This window comes from Miscanthus floridulus, chromosome 4, assembly GCF_019320115.1.
Source record: "Miscanthus floridulus cultivar M001 chromosome 4, ASM1932011v1, whole genome shotgun sequence".
NCBI lineage: Eukaryota > Viridiplantae > Streptophyta > Magnoliopsida > Poales > Poaceae > Miscanthus > Miscanthus floridulus.
The window spans coordinates 4,414,056-4,426,193 of record NC_089583.1 but is presented as its reverse complement, the minus strand read 5'-3'; the positions used below and the strand labels follow the sequence as shown (position 1 = coordinate 4,426,193).

The following is a 12,138-nucleotide window of genomic DNA, read 5'->3' as shown; positions in this document are numbered from 1 at the left end:
TTTAATTTAATTAATATAAATAAGTATAAGTTATGACAACCTTTAAATTCAAGCTGAGACATGGCGTAACCACAATCTAAAAGTTAACAAAAGCAACAGAAACATACGGTTACAAATAGGTTTCACTTTTTATTCCCATGTAATTCCCATTACATGATCACTTGATCAGCTGGTCATATATGCATAACTCAAACTGAGATCAAGTGATGTGCTGTACTTCCATAAGTTCCTAATGTAGAATTATAGTAGCACTTCCTAATTTTAAGACCAAGAAAACACAAACCATTGACATGTAATTTAAGACCTTCATGCTATGGGTTTGCCCCTCTTCACTGGAAACAGAGCATCCCCAATATATCTGCAATTTTTTTTTCTGACAGATTTGGTCTCTTTTCTGAGTAGTAATCCAACCTTTGATCTGTTACGGTTATCTCTCCAGGTTAAATGATTTAGAATTTCAGGTGCAGCAGTGGTGCACTGGTACTGCTAACTGACTTTCCTTTTCTTTCTGAATCCAGTCCAAGATCAAGCCTTGTAGCCGAACGGGAGCATGTGCACCCCATAAGTCGATCAAGTGAGAGATCATACGTGTCCGGTGCTGCACCTCCTGATCCTTTTGTTGCACCAGTTTTCTTTTCCTAGCTCCCTTAAAAGTTGTCCGTGCACCTGGAGCCTCCATGCTTGGCTTTCCAAAATGAACGTATGCAGTGCCATGTATAGCCTTCCAAAGTATTTGGTAGACTGTCGCTTCAGTGTTTTGTTGGAAGTAATCTATCGCATTTGGCAGCATGATTTCTTTCAGTTGTTCCAAGGTAATGTCAGTATGCTCGCAATGTTGTCCCCTCCTAAACATCAGAGCCATTGTAGAACTTCTATCCGCAGGTAGCATGTTTTCTGAAGAACCATGGGGAGTAAAGAGGACTCCAGCTTTCAGCTTTTGATAATCACGCAGAGAATATTTGTATTCAGACAGTGAGGTCCGTTGTTTATTGTACTCGGATAGTGAGATCTGACACTGCAATTTATTACAATAATTGAATCCAGAGAAGCATCCGTGCCTAGGTTACTAATATGGCCAACCTTATGCTGATCATGCTGCTTGCAACATAATGGGTCTGGACGAAACCATTGAGTGCTAAAACTATGAAGATTGTCCCCGTGTTTTCTGTGCCATAGATCAACATATGGCACCCATGAGAAGTCCTGTGTAGGCAGCTGAGTGAGCTCTTTCTTGATGGTTTCAACTGTAGGCTGGAAACAAGGAGGGAAGAGCTGCAGGCAGTTCACTACGGTCCCAACAATGTCTGTGGTTTCTGATATCTGCAGCATTGCACCAAGAAAGAAGTTATCTTCAAGTGTATTTCTGTCTTTCTTGATAAATACCAGGCAAACTTCTATTCCATGCTCTTTTGTAGCAAAGGGCACCAACCATAGTAGAAACAAAGGGTACTCATTTCCGCGGAGAATTTTGTGTTGTAGTTCCCTGCCTGCAAAAAGGTGCTTGACAAAAGAGTTGAATGACATCTGACGGGATGGTGTGCCACCAAGCTCTATGAATCTCAGAAACTCACTAGCACTATCTGCAAACCACTCGAATCTTCTAACAATAGATCTGCTGGACTCATAGTTGTTGCGGCCAAAGGCAGAGAAAATAAAAGATTTGGTAGCATGTGCTATTCGTCTAGGAAAGGAAGAATTCCTCACCTCATGTTCCATCTGTTCTTCTTCAAGGATTATCTTCTTTTGTTCGTACAGCATGTCATCGCACTCTTGAGCAGCTCGCTTCAGCTTCTTGAGCCACCGCAACAATGATGAATCAGTGACCTGCCACTTACTGGATGTCTCAAGACCAGCCTCCAGCTTGATGTGTGCCTCTCCAGCCTCTCTAAGTTATCATTTTGATTTGAGTCTTCTTTGCCCTCATACCTGTGAACCAGACGAGATAGAATTTGGCTAACCATCTCCTGGACAACCACAGAACTGACCATCTCGCTCATTAGGATCCAATAAGTATTTGTAGCATCACTTCCCTGCTCAGAAAAAAAAGCATTTGTACATGAGGAGACTAAAGAGATGAATGGAATCTTGTACAGAATCAAATTAAATGTGTTCCACAGAGGAACATTGGAACACCAGAAAATAAATAGCTTACCAGCTGTAAGGACCAACCCTCAATTGAAATGCAAGGAAGTAATAAGGAGTTCTCGCAAGTGTATATAAAGATATTCTGGAGGGTAATGTGAATGTGATGCCCAAGATTTTCAGAGGAAAGAGACGTCGAGAAGTCACTAACATGGGTCTGGAAGTTGTAAGCAGAGTGGTAGGAGTAGGGGATTGGCAATCAATCTGGTTAGAATCAGAGGAAGAACAAGCACAGAATTGGGGAAGGTTGAGTTCTGAATCGAATAGCAGCGGAGTGCTTGTTGTTTATATGTTTGGATCATCTAGTAGTGAATCCAGTGGGTGAGTTCTTTTCTATTTGGGACAATTAGTGACTTAGAGATTCAGAGGGAGTAGGAAACAGAGAGAGAAAGGGAAAAGTGTGGGAACGTCTGACCGTTGGAGGGGTTGGAGGAGTTCCCTGTCTTCGGCTAGTTCGCCGGTGATGATCTGCGCTAGGGCAGCGACGGGCGATGAAGTAGCGGTGGAGACCGGCGGTGGTGGTTAAGGCAGTGGCGCTTCCCGCCGCTGGCAGTGCCACCCTCTGGATCGGATTAGGGTTAGGACCGTGGGGCTGTGGTGGCGGTGAACCTCGTACCGTGTGCCGTTTGCCCCACCTCCTCTTTATAGACACTGTGCGACGGGGGCCCACTAGCCATGAGATGGCTGGACGTCCCCGATCAGGACGCGGTCAAGGGGTCCGTCTCGACCGTTGGGTCAAGACGGATGAGATCAATTCTAACATTCTCCCCCTTGATCTCAACTCATACTTTGACCTTAAACTTTGACTTTAATCCCTTTCGCTTTTATTTGTTCCATCACAGATTAGTGTATAGAGCATGCTTCATCGTCACGGTCAATCGCCGATAGACTTAACAGCTACAATACACATCTCTCTTCTGAAACAGATTCTTTAACTTTGGGCCCTTTATTGTCCGGAAATCATAGGCTATACCATAAACCCATGTCGACTGTGTGTTCTCTAAACACACTGGGTGGTAAGCCTTTTGTACGCGGATCCGCAACACTTGCTTGTTGCTTTTATGTTCAATATTTTTAGTATGATTCCGGACTTTCTCCTTCACAACGTACAACTTTATCGTCAATGTGTTTGGCAGCACACTTGACCCGTTGTTATAGGAGCGAACTACTTAAATGGTTATTGCTGTTGTATACCATTATCAATTCCGGGTGTTAGTTCTTTTAACCACTTCGCCTGTCCTTTAAGCCTCATATCAAGCTATACTGTGGGTATGCATCCTTGATGACACCACAACTGTTTCTTTGGAGCTTTTCCACAATAAAACTCCAACTGCGAGTGTTAGCTACTATGTGGGTTTCACTAATTATCTCGCCAAAATTTAACATTTGTACCCACAACTATTTGAGAGTACTTATTCTTTCTCACTCACCATGAGGTCTATAAATCTTTGCACAATTGCAAAACATTCTCAACTCCATTCCAGTGATCTATATCTGGACTGGACTTCTGCCAAAAACATCCCGGATACATAAACTGTGTAAGGGTAAGTTCTTGCTTATAAGCATTCAGTAAGCTTCCAACAGCTGAAGCATATAGGACGTCCATTTGATCGATCTCACATTTATTCTTGGAACATTGAAAGTTCCGAAAACTATTACCCTTGACTATAGGAATAGGCACAGGTTTATTCACATATATACTTTATTTCTTTAGAATCTTCTCTAAGTATACACTTGAGATAGTTCTAATACCCCTTTTCCTTTTATCTCGGTAAGTTCCAATTCCTGGAACGATTGATGTTTTACCAAGACCATTCTAATTGAAACTTGAGGACAAGAACTGCTTCTTCTCCAACAGTAGATTAACACCACTACTAGCGAGTAAGGTGCTACCCACATGCAGGATTAAGAAAATAAATTTCCCATGTTTAAACTTTGCATAAATACAATTGTCCTCTACATTCTCTTTAAAACCCAAACTTTCTTATTGTCCTGTCGAGCTTCAAGAATCACTATCTTGAAGCTTACTTTAATCCATAAATGGATTTCTTTAGGCAACATCCCTTTACGTTCTTTTCCTTCCACGACAAAACCTTTTGAGTTATGCCATGTAAACTTTTCCATACAAATCCCCGTTGAGGAATGTGTCTTTACATCCTTCTGATGTAACTGTAAATCGTAATGTGCCACTAATACCATTATGATTCTAAAAGAATCCTTGCATGCTCATTATAATCTATTCCTTCTCTTTATGAAAATCATTTCACCACAAGTGGCGCTTTATCGCTTTCCATATTCCATTTGGATATCTTTCTATATTCCCTTTGGAGTCACCTTTGCCTTGTAGACCCATTATAGCCTACTGTTTTGGCTCCATTAGGAATTTCTTCTAAATCCCAAACATCGTTGGTATTTATCGATTTCATTTTATGTTCCTTTGCTTCTTGCCATTTAGACGAGTGAACACCTATCATGGCTTCTTCAAATGAGGTGGAATCACTCTCTATTTGAATTTCTTTCTTAACTTTTACTTCTTAGTCACCAGAAATATCTGATTTTCTTATTCTTTGAGACCTTCTAGGGTCTCGTGGCACTTCTTTCATATGGGGCTATTGTTACTCTTCATTGCCAAAAGGCAATTGTTCTATAGCCTCCCGTATCATAAGATCCTTGTTTAGTTATTCATCTTCTTTAAGAGCTAACATCAGTTGTTGTATATGTCATACAACATCAACATGTATTAAGCAATTTGTTGCTCTAAAACACTGTAGTGGATACGTAATCCCACTTCTATTCAAGCTTTAGGTATCTACATACCATGCTCCCCCAGATTACTCCATCTTGTGTAAATATGGTGTATCTTCAAATTTCTTATTTTGGGTTTAATCTGTCAAAAAACTCATACGGCGCGTTTAGCACCGCCTTGATGACTCTGAACTCGTCCAGTATGAATACTAGCCGACTATGCTATCTTCCCATCGGAACTATAAAAAGTCCAGGAATTTAGCTATTTCTTTACTTTAGGGGTATCGTTATTATGACCGTCTTACTCCCTCAATGATCACATTCATCTTTTATAGATCACTTTTACCTTCAATGCATAGTATGCATTGCATTATCTGAAGTATGGGGAAGTATCTTTGTTAATCTTACATTTCTCCCCCTCGAAATGTGGTATGAACTTTTCTACCACAATTTCGAAACATTCAGAACTCTTGTGAATGAGGAAACTTTGATTACTTACTTCATCCACATGATTACATCATGCAAACAAAAAATTCGTATGGGAGTACATTTTCCTCATTACACTTCAAAACTCAACATAGTCTATTATTATCAATGCTTCTGCAAGTCACACTTGCATATCATTCTTATCTCTTGGTTCACATGCAACATTCTTTTGTTCTCAAACTCGTTGAGTACTTATGACCATGACACAATCAGAGTGTACGGTCAATACTATGATAGCATAAAAGCTACCTCAAACTTCTCTCCATGTGCGGGATACACTTAGAGCACATGAGTTATCACATCCTTCTCCCGCCATGCGGGATAAGTACTTTGCTAAACTCTCCCGCCATGCAGGATTGGTTAACATATGTACTATGCCAACTTTATCCCGCCATGCGGGTATTTTCTCAAACTTTTCCCGCCATGCGGGTACTATCATAAACTTTTTCCAGCCATGCGAGACATTCCTTTGAACGGACATAATTGCCAGTATTGGCTCGTGTTCAGTCATCAAATTCAGACTTTTACAACTCTCATAAGTGAAACTGAAAATAAATTCTTCTCCACAGAGAGTACATAAAAGACATTTCTCAATGAAGACTCTCATTGATCTATCTTTTTTCTTAGATCAATATCCTAGAATTCTTTTCTTTTGAAGCCATTCTTTAAAGAGAACACAATCCCTTAACCAATGGCATTCTTTCATACATAACTTGCCCTTAGGCATTTCATCATCTGAGTCATAAGTACCCAGCCCATTTCTCTTTCTGCCTTCAAGAATGAAAGCATGTAGGTCTTTTGTCTGAAAAATTTTCAACAATAATGCTCATTAAACTTTGAAAACTTTATGTTCTATTCTATATCACCGTTGGGCAGAAATAGAATAAAACATCATTCTTCTACATTAATTCCACATCACCATTGGGCAGAAATGGAATTAACGTATAGAAATTCAATAATCTTGTAAACATAGAACTGCTCCTCAAAATTAAATTCTCCCGTTGGTTCGAATTTAATTAGAAGACAATCAACTTCATTGCAGCGGAAACATAAAAATACATTTATCTAGTTTAAGAGCATTCCTTGAACTTTATCTATTCTCTGAAAATTGGTCACTTTGATGCAAAATTCATCAGAGATTTAAACTTTAAACATAAAACTCATAGAATTATAATATTGTTATCATCAACGTTGGTCAGAAAATAACAATACCATAATTTAACTTTAAACTTAAACTCATAAATAAACTTACAATATTGTTATCATCAACGTTGGTCAGAAAATAACAATATTATAATTTATCTTAACTATCAACCGACTATTCCTCCAATTAAAAAATTTCCAGTTGGTTCCAATTTTAACTAGAGGATAAACTTTTCATCATTAACTGAATAACTATAACTGCTCTTCAAATTAAATTCTCCCGTTGGTTCGAATTTAATAAGAAGACAACATCTTTAACTTTGCAGCGAAAACTTGACAAAATTTCTTTATATACTTTTCAGAAGCATTTTACTGTACTTTTCTACTCTCTGGAAAATCTAACACGTTGGTGCAATTTTACCAGAAATTTAAACCTTCAAATTGATCAAAATTCATTCAAATAAATAAAAGCATCTCCTTGTTCATTTGGCCCGAAGGCCTGCTTGGCCCGAAGGCCTGAACACTTGTTCGGCCCAGCAGCCGCTCGCGCAGCGCGCACCCGCGCCCAGGCCGCAACCTGGGCCTGGGCCGGGAAAGTGGCATCCCGCCTGGGCCGCTTTCGACCCGACCGAGCTCAGCCGTCGATGGAGATCGGACGGCCGTCCGCGCTCAGCGGAGGATCAAAAGGCACCAGCGGCCGCCGTTCCCCTGAAACCCTAGTTCAATTTCTTTCCCCCTTCTCTCTCGCACGCCTCACGCGACAGCCGCGGTTGCCGTCGGCGCCGGTCGGGGCGGCCGTCCTAGCCGGTGAGGAAGACGCCGCCCGGAGTGGTCCCAGCAGCGGCTCCTCCCCTCTATTTTCTTCCCCTCCTCCTTTCTCTCTCGTGCCGCACTCAGAGGAGCAGCAGTGGCCCAATGGCCGATCGGAGGAGGAGTCGGTGGCGGCACCGCCGCCAGTCCCCTCGCCGGTGCGCGCGCCCACCGCATGGTGGACGCGCCGTCGTCGAGCGGTTTGGTGGTGGTGCCCTTTACCGCCGAGCCCGAGGCGTGGCCGTGCGGCGGCGTGACCACGACGGTCGGCGGTGTTCCACTTCCCCGCGCGGCGTCCAGTGCGACAGCAGGCGGTGGTGACGGCGCAGGGGATCCCCAGGTAGGAGAAAAACCCCTCCAATCCGTCCTTTCTTTCTTGATTCGAGATCACAGTTAGGGGTAGGGTTACGGTCTATTCTTTCCCGATCCGATCCGGATCGGTCAATCTTTCTCTTTCTCTTTTCTTTCTTTTCTTTGCCCCGAGATCTTGTTGCGGGTTTAGGGTTCAGATCAAGCGGTCTTGAAGCCGAGCCCCTTCCGTCTTCACCCAGCTAGGGTTAGTGTCTGTTCTTTGTTGAAACCGTGTGTCAATCTCATCCCCACTTTTCCCGTACCCTATCTAGGGTTAGGGTTCGTTTTGCTTTTCTTTCCCCGATCCAGATCCACATACTAAAACCTGGCTCTGATACCATTGTTTATATGTTTGGATCATCTAGTAGTGAATCTAGTGGGTGAGTTCTTTTCTATTTGGGACAATTAGTGACTTAGAGATTCAGAGGGAGTAAGAAACAGAGAGAGAAAGGGAAAAGTGTGGGAACGTCTGACCGTTGGAGGGGTTGGAGGAGTTCCCTGTCTTCGGCTAGTTCGCCGGTGATGATCTGCGCTAGGGCAGCGACGGGCGATGAAGTAGCGGTGGAGACCGGCGGTGGTGGTTAAGGCAGTGGCGCTTCCCGCCGCTGGCAGTGCCACCCTCTGGATCGGATTAGGGTTAGGACCGTGGGGCTGTGGCGGCGGTGAACCTCGTACCGTGTGCCATTTGCCCCACCTCCTCTTTATAGACACTGTGCGACGGGGGCCCACTAGCCATCAGATGGCTGGACGTCCTCGATCAGGACGCGGTCAAGGGGTCCGTCTCGACCGTTGGGTCAAGACGGATGAGATCAATTCTAACACTTGTTTTACAAGTTGTTCATCTTCTTTTTCTATCCTCCCCCCCCCCCTCTCTCTCCGATTACATATACTGAGATGACACGGCACTCTCGCTAGGTGATGGTCGGTCACTTCCACTCTGGCCCATGGACTCATATGTTGGGCCTGCGATCACGCCCTCCTCGACGCGGCCCATGCTCGGCTTGAATGTCGCCGTGAACATCAGGCTAGCTGTCATCGTTCCTGTTATCCTCCTGGGTTGCTGATGTAGTGGTACAGGTGCTGACATCCCCTCCCCGATAAGAGCCTACTTGCCCCCAAGCAGGTGCTCATGGAAAGCGCTAGCGCAGAGTCTCCATATCTTCCCAGGTGGCCAGAGAAGATGGCATGCTTGACCAATGGATGAGAGCTTGAAGACGGACATCGGCACCGACCTTGGCGGCGCGTTTCTGCAACACGCGCTCAGGAACCTGCAAACCATCGAGTGAAGAGGGTAATGGTTGAGCAGTATGGATTACCGGTACCGCCACCTTCAATTGAGAAACATGAAACACCAGATGGATGGAAGATGAATCCGGTAGCTTCAGCTTGTAATCCACAGTTCCAATTTTGTCAGTGATCAGGAAAGGGCTGAAGAAGCGATAAGCAAGCTTTTCATTGGCTCGTGTTGCGATGGAACTCTGGACATAGGGTTGCAACTTGATGTAAACCCATGTACCCACGCTGAATGAACATTCAGTGCAGTTCTTGTCAGCTTGAGTCTTCATCCGGTTCTTGGCACGGCTAAGCTGGTGCTATATCAGAGACTGCATAGCTGATTTCTGCTGAAGCCAGTCATCAAGAGTATCAACTGAGCAGGAAGAGGTGGAATCAATACCGAGCTGCCTGGGAGACTGACCATACAAGGCTTCAAATGGAGATCTGTTAATTGCCGAATGCAAAGTTGTATTATACCAGTATTCTGCAAGATGGAGCCAATCAAACCACTTGCTCGGAGCAGCATTAGCAAAACAGCGGAGGAAGGTTTCCATGCATTGATTCACTCGTTTTGTTTGTCCGTCAGACTGCGGATGATATGTGGTGCGGATGATATGTGGAACTAAGACGAAGGTCGACTCCTGCCAAATGGAACAACTCACGCCAAAGCTTGCTAGTGAAGATTCGATCACGATCTGACACTAAGGCTGTTCGAAGACCATGGAGACGATATATGTGCTGCATGAATATCTTAGCAACAGATAGTGCACTGAATGGATGCTTCAAAGCAACAAAATGACTGTACTTGGAGAAGAGGTCAACCACTACTAAGATACAATTGAATCCATGAGAAATTGGTAAACCCTCAACAAAGTCCAAGGATATAACCTGCCATGCAGCCGAAGGAGTTGCCAGTGGCTGTAACGGCCCTGGATATTTGACTTGTTCTAGTTTGGCTTGCTGACATGTTGGGCAGCTCTAGACAAAGGTGGTAATAAGTTTCTTCATGCCGGGCCAAGCAAAAAGCGACTGGATGCGTTTGATGGTTGTTGGCGCGCCTGAATGCCCCCCCCCCACTAGCGAATTGTGTAGTGCTTGAATCAATTTTTGCTGCAAGGCAGGGTTATCGCCGACCCATATGCGATGCTTCAACTTAAGTAGCCCCTTGTCAATGGTGAAATTGGGTACTGCATCAGGACTTGTGGTTAATTTAGCAAGCAAGGCAGTTGCATGGGAATCTTGCTGATACCCAGAGATGATTTCATCCAACCATTGCGGTGTAATCATAGAAATGGCACATCAGGTTTCTACAGGATGTGCCCTGTGAGACAGAGAATCAGCGGCACTATTATCACATCCCTTTTTATAGATGATGCGGTACTGCAGCCCCAATAACTTGGTGAATACCCGCTGCTGCCAAACTGTATGCAATCGATGATCATTGAGGTGAATCAATGCTTTCTAATCAGTGTAGATGACAAACTCGGCCAACTATAGGTAAGAGCGCCACTAATCCACTGCTATCAAGATGGCTAGATATTCTTTTTCATATGTTGAAAGGCCCTGATTCTTGGCACCCAATGGCTTGCTAACATAAGCAACTAGGTGGCCATTTTGCAACAGCCCCTACACTAGTCTGACAGGCATCAGTCTCAATGGCAAAGACTTGTGAGAAGTCTAGAATCCCCAGAACCGGTGCTGAACAAAGAGCTTGCTTGAGAGTATCGAAAGCCAATTGGTGTTCAGAGGTCCACACAAACAAGGTGTGTTTCTTGAGCAAGTTAGTGAGCGTCTTCGCTATATCTACAAAATTGAGAACAAACTTTCTGTAGAAGCCGGCGAGACCTAGGAACCCACGTAGCTCACGAACGTTGTCTGGCTGTGGCCACTCTTGAACTGCTGTAACCTTGGCAGGGTCGGTATGAACGCCACCACCACTTAAAACATGGCCCAAATAGTGTATCTCTTGTTTGGCAAATTGGCACTTCTTGAGCTTGACAACCCAGTGGTCTTTGGCGAGGAGATCTAGCACTTGCTGTAAGTGTTGTAAATGTTCCTCATAGGAAGAGCTTGTAACACCTCCGGTGTTACAAGCTTGCTTAGCACCTAGGTTAATGCCTGATAGTGAGTAAATAGTGAATGGCTTGTTTATTTGATTAAGCATGAAGAACAATTTTTTTATAAACAAAGATAAAATTATAACTTGTATTTAGTACTTGAATAAATTCGAAGTGCAAGTTTAGTAGATGAAAGTGCAACTGTTGATTTGGTCAATAGGTGTTGTTCCATGGTATTTCTGATAGCTCAGAGATCGAATTTTGTTGAGTCGGCAAACTAATGATTTTTGTTTAAAAGTGCTATCTTGGGTGAACTATATAGTGGAACCTACTTAAATAGCGCTTTAATATTTTGTTCCTACGAATTAGTATGAAGTATGGACTATGTCATGCTATGTTGTTAGTTGAAGTCAACGAGGTTTAAACCTTGTAAAAATTAAGACAAAAGTGTTAACAGGTGTTAAGTTCTAACGAGTCCCTCATCAATTGCTAAGTCAGGGACGACATAGACGATGCTACTTTGGCATTTAAAATTTAACAAAAATGATTAAATAATATATCCATGTTTTTGTATAGTTTGATGATTCACGGCGAGTACCTTGGCTTGGTGTAGTTCGTAGGTTGGTTTGACGTTGCGGGGTTACCCCAAAAATATCCCCAAGTTCTTTCGAAACGCGCTATAACCCATGTTCCGGAACTCAGTTTGTGAACTGGTGCCCGAGTGACGAACCCAAGTTGGTGCGCTTGTATCTTCCTCTCAGGTGGCCTGTTTGTTGTGCGGATTGCTCTATTGGATAGCTGTTGACACAAAATGTGACACACTGTGCCTCACACACAGCAAGCCGGAAAGCGTGGCTTCAATCGGGTCCCCGGGTGCTTCGTGATCCGGAAATGTGCCAGTCAGTTTGACCTGAAAAAAACTAACAAGGGATAAAACAGTTAAATGCCAAACCAGAACATGTCGGGTAAGACCAGATAGTTCCATATATACGGCCCTGAAGCCACTTACAACGACATACAGCTATAGGAAGCTGTCTGCCAACAAGTTTATAAACCATTCAACTAATCGTAAGATGAACACACGTAAAGATCCGATTGCCGAATGCACGTGCATGGGAAGACATGTTTG

General features: G+C 43.5%; 2 pseudogenes; both read right to left on the bottom strand.

Annotated features, from left to right (window-relative positions):
* Window positions 1-12,138, bottom strand: part of LOC136547927 (putative receptor-like protein kinase At3g47110) — a 216,491-nt pseudogene that overhangs the window by 21,975 nt on the left and 182,378 nt on the right.
* LOC136550639 (uncharacterized) lies at window positions 458-8,713 on the bottom strand (annotated as a pseudogene).